Here is a 5,291-nt window from a genome sequence, read left to right on the forward strand (position 1 = left end):
CCGTCTTTAATCTGGATATAGGAGGAAGCTAGATTAGTAGGTTGTTATTTATCTTCTCAGTTCATGTATGTAAACGCTATGCTATTACCCCCCCTCCCCCGTCGTTGGGTGAATTTTATATAAAATTCTGGTTCTCGTTAAGTTTTTTTTAAAAGAAAAAAATATTTTCTTAGGGTGTTATAAGTTGGTATCAGAGCACTAGTTTAAGTGAACTAGGTAAGGGATCATGACGCCTAGACTTAAGCTGAGATTGTAAGTGCTAATTGTGAGATATGGGTAGAAACTTTTAAGATAGGGGAGCCCTAGGGTCATCAGAACTACCCCGTTCATGAATTGTGACGATGGTGTTAAGAATTCTTATGTATAGCCTATTCAAAATTTCGCTTAGCTAACGCTATTTTGAGTAAGTTATTACACAAGCGTGCTTGAATTTACTGTTATTACAAGAATTTATGAACGTTTCGGCATGTATTATATTAATCTCGTATTCGTCCTATCATAACTCTCTTTCACTCTTTTGTTGGCAGTCTTTAATGGTGAATACTCGGAGTAGACGAGATACCTCTCAGGAAGGTCATGCAGTGACTGAATCTACCGCGGATCAACCGCCACGAACCACCATCGCCAGAGTTCACCCTAGACAAAACACCTTGGACGGTGGAGTGGACCATGTTCCCCAAGTCGACCTTGCCACCTCTAATCCCGTGATGGAAGAAGAAACCCCGGAATCAAGAATGATGGGAACAATGATGAACGCTATGAACAGAGCGATGGTCCAACAACAAGAGTTCTTTATGAAGTTGTTGGAGGATAGAGATGCCAACAATCGTAAACATGAAGCAGTCGCCGAGAACGTAACTATCGCAGGATCTGGGGGTACTGGAAATGGAATACCAACCCAGGAGTTAGCAACGATTGAGGCAAGGCAAGTGAGTAAAGGTTGCTCCTACAAGACATTTTTGAGTTGCAAGCCACCGGAATTTGTAGGGTCAGATGATCCAGTAGTGTGCATGAACTGGCTTCGAGAGATCGAACATGCCTTCCGGGCTTGTGACTGTGACGAGGGTCAAAAGGCAAAATTTGGCTCTCAAATGCTAAGAGGTGTAGCCCTTACCTGGTGGAACATCGTCATATCAACCATAGAGGTTGCAGATTTGGCCAAGATGAGTTGGGCCACGTTTAAGGCGAAGGTGTTGGAAGAATTTTGACGAACAAGAGATGGACCGCATTGAAGAAGAATTCCGAACCCTCAAGAAGGGAAATTTGTCGGTGAGAGATTACACGCGACTTTTTATGGAAAAGTTGAACTTAGTGGGGCACGTGGCCCCAACAGAGAAGGAAAGAATGAAGGCCTACCTCAAGGGGTTGCCTGCGGATATGATGGTTATGGTTAGGAACTCCAGAGCCTCCACCCTAAGGGAGGCAATCGAAGAAGCCAAGATCATGGAAACGGCTTACGTTAGAGGAAGAGAGGAGAAAATGGCAGGTGGTGAGAAAAGAAAGTGGGAAGGTCATTATACACCTTCCAAGAGACCAAATCATCCCAACAACAGCAGTCGGGGAATTTATCCTAGACAAGAGGCTAAGTGGTGTTCCAAATGCTGTACTAAACACCACGGCCCGTGCACCACCAATTCTACTCCTACAAAATACTTTAAATGTGGAAAGCCCGGCCACACGCGAAATGAGTGCCCTAACAAAGGACCCATCTGTTTTGGTTGCGGAGAACCGGGCCACTTCAAGAGTGACTGTCCAAAGATGAAAACGAGAGGGGGCCAGGGAAGGAAAGAAAATATCCCGAGAACGGTCGGCCGAGCTTTTCAGATGACGGCCGAGGAAGCCAAGGCATCGACGGATGTAGTGTCGGGTACGTTCCTTGTTAACTCAGTACCTGCTCACGTACTTTTTGATTCGGGTGCTTCATGTTCCTTTGTGTCCACTACATTCTATCAACACTTGCATACGCCACCTAGTACACTAGAAGACGCATTAATCATAGAGATAGCAAATGGTAGTCAAGTTTTGGTGCGCGAAATTGTTAGAGGTTGTGTTTTGGGGGTTGAAGGAAAGGAATTTCGGGTGGACCTCATACCCATGGCTATAGGCGGGTTTGATATCATAATCGGGATGGATTGGTTAGTGGAGAACCAAGCGGAAATTTTATGCTCTAAAAAAATGATCAGGATTCCTTTGACGGGCGGGGACGCAGTACTGGTTTATGGAGAAAGAAAGAAGGGAGATGTAGTACTCCTATCAATGGCTAAGACGCGTAAGTGTTTAGCTAAGGGGTGTTCCTCATTCATTGCATATGTGTTGGATACCAAACGAGAGAAAATAAGAATTGAAGATGTGAAAGTGGTCAATGAATTTCTCGACGTATTTCCTGAAGACCTACCCGGATTACCGCCAGATAGGCAAGTGGAATTCCGGATCGACCTCATTCCGGGAACCGCTCCAATTGCTAGAGCCCCTTACCGTTTAGCCCCTTCCGAGATGCAAGAGTTGATGTCTCAATTGCAAAACCTTCTTGAGAAAGGATTCATTAGACCGAGTTCGTCACCGTGGGGAGCTCCGGTCTTATTTGTAAAGAAGAAAGACGGCACTATGAGGATGTGTATTGACTACCGAGAACTTAATAAGGTAACCGTGAAGAACAAATATCCTCTCCCCAGAATCGACGATCTTTTTGATCAACTTCAAGGAGCAAGTTGCTTCTCAAAGATCGACCTTCGTTCGGGGTATCACCAGGTGCGAGTAAAGGTAGATGATGTGATGAAAACTGCTTTCAGAACTCGCTACGGGCACTATGAATTCTTGGTCATGCCTTTCGGTTTGACCAACGCGCCAGCAGTATTCATGGACTTAATGAACCGAGTGTGCCGACCATTCCTTGATAAGTCAGTGATAGTGTTCATTGACGACATACTCATCTATTCCAAGGACGAGTCGGATCATGATCAGCACCTCCGCGAAGTTCTCAAAGTGTTAAGAAAAGAGAAATTGTATGCAAAGTTCTCCAAGTGCGAATTTTGGCTAAAAGAGGTCCAATTTTTGGGTCACATTATCACCCGAGACGGGGTGAAGATGGACTCATCCAAAATCGAGGCAATGATGAACTGGGAACCCCCAAAGAGCCCATCGGAAATTCGAAGTTTTTTGGGTTTGGCAGGTTATTACAGAAGATTTATCCAAGACTTCTCCAAAGTTGCTTCTTCCTTAACGGCGTTGACTAGGAAGAATGTGAAATTTATATGGACAGAGAAGCAAGAAAATGCTTTTAGAACTCTCCAAAGGAAACTATGTGAAGCCCCGATTCTCTCCTTGCCAGAAGGATCCGAAGACTTTGTAGTCTTCAGCGATGCTTCGAAAATGGGGTTGGGTTGCGTTTTAATGCAAAGAGGAAGGGTGATAGCATACGCATCAAGGCAACTCAAGGACCACGAGAAGAATTACCCCACCCACGACTTGGAGCTAGCAGCGGTGGTGTTCGCCTTAAAGCTTTGGCGGCATTACCTTTATGGTACCAAGTGCACGCTTTTCACCGATCACAAAAGTTTGAAGTACATTTTTGATCAAAAAGAGCTAAACATGAGGCAACGGCGTTGGCTCGAACTACTCAAAGACTACGACTGTGAGTTGCTGTACCACCCGGGTAAGGCGAATGTAGTGGCGGATGCTTTGAGCCGAAAGGAGTACGGTGGTGGGACGAAAGCCGTGCTTACCAGAATTGATGTAATGTCCAGTCTGATCGATCGGATCAAAGTGGCACAGTCTGATGCACTTTTGAAGAAAAACCTCAAGAGCGAGGTTATGGTGAAGCAACACATACTTCTTACGGAAGATGGTCGTGGTTTGAAGTTGTTTCAAGGTCGTATATGGGTACCCAAGGTTGGGGGAAATCGTGARYTRTTACTAGAAGATGCACACAAGTCTAAATACTCCATTCAYCCGGGTAGCACCAAGATGTACCGAGATTTGAAATTGACATATTGGTGGCCTGTTATGAAGCTGGATGTGGCTCGTTATGTAGAGAGGTGCGTGACATGTTTGCAAGTGAAAGCAGAGCACCAACGACCTTATGGAAGCCTCCAATCCTTGGAGATTCCCGAATGGAAGTGGGAACATATTACAATGGACTTCGTGACCAAACTGCCGAAGACCTTAAGAAACCATGATACGATTTGGGTAGTGGTCGATCGGCTGACAAAGAGCGCACACTTCTTAGCAATACGTGAAACGTTGCCCATGGAGAAGCTTGCCAAGTTATACATCGACGAAGTGGTCTCAAGACACGGTATACCGTTGTCAATAGTATCGGATCGAGATAGCCGATTCACATCCCAATTCTGGGGCAGCTTACAGAAAGAGTTGGGAACGAAGGTGAAATTCAGTACAGCTTACCATCCTCAAACCGATGGTCAAAGCGAGCGAACCAGTCTTAGGTCATGTGTTATCGATTTTGGCGGGAATTGGGACTCTCACCTGCCCCTGGTGGAGTTCGCCTATAACAATAGTTATCATTCCAGCATAGGGATGGCACCTTTCGAGGCATTGTACGGACGTAAATGTAGAACTCCAGTATGTTGGCTAGAAGCAGGTGAGAAACAGTTTGCTGGTCCCGAGATTGTTCAGGAAACGGCCGATAAGGTGATGTGCATTCGGGAACGCTTAAAGGCGGCTCAATATCGGCAAAAGATGTATGCAGACAAGAGGAGCCGACCTATGGAATTCCAAGTGGGTGACCATGTAATGCTAAAGGTGTCTCCTTGGAAAGGCATTATCCGTTTCGGAAAGCGCGGGAAGCTAAGTCCCCGTTTCCTTGGACCGTTTAAAGTCCTGGCTAGAGTGGGACTTCAGGCTTACAAATTAGAACTACCACCTGAGATGGCCGGAATCCACAACACATTTCATGTGTGTTACCTACGTAAGTGCCTGGCGGAAGAAGAAACTGTAATACCACTTTCGGAAATACGTGTGGAAGAGGACAACCGTTGTGTCGAAGAACCGGAAGCCATTTTGGAAAGAAAGAGCAAAGTGTTGAGGCACAAAGAGATTGTCATGATTAAAGTGCAATGGAAGCATCACCGAGGGTCTAATGTAACTTGGGAAGCGGAAGAGGACTTGAAGAGGCGTTACCCTCACCTTTTCTTATAAGCTAAATTTCGAGGGCGAAATTGAATTCAAGGTGGGAAGGTTTGTAACACCCCTAAAATAAATAAAAAGGGGGTTAAATATTAGAAAAATGAAATGAAAGAAGAAAAGAAGCATGATTATTATTTATGATATTTTAA

The sequence above is a fragment of the Cynara cardunculus genome (assembly GCF_001531365.2).
Source record: "Cynara cardunculus var. scolymus isolate 2C chromosome LG 2, CcrdV1, whole genome shotgun sequence".
Taxonomy (NCBI): Eukaryota; Viridiplantae; Streptophyta; class Magnoliopsida; order Asterales; family Asteraceae; genus Cynara; species Cynara cardunculus.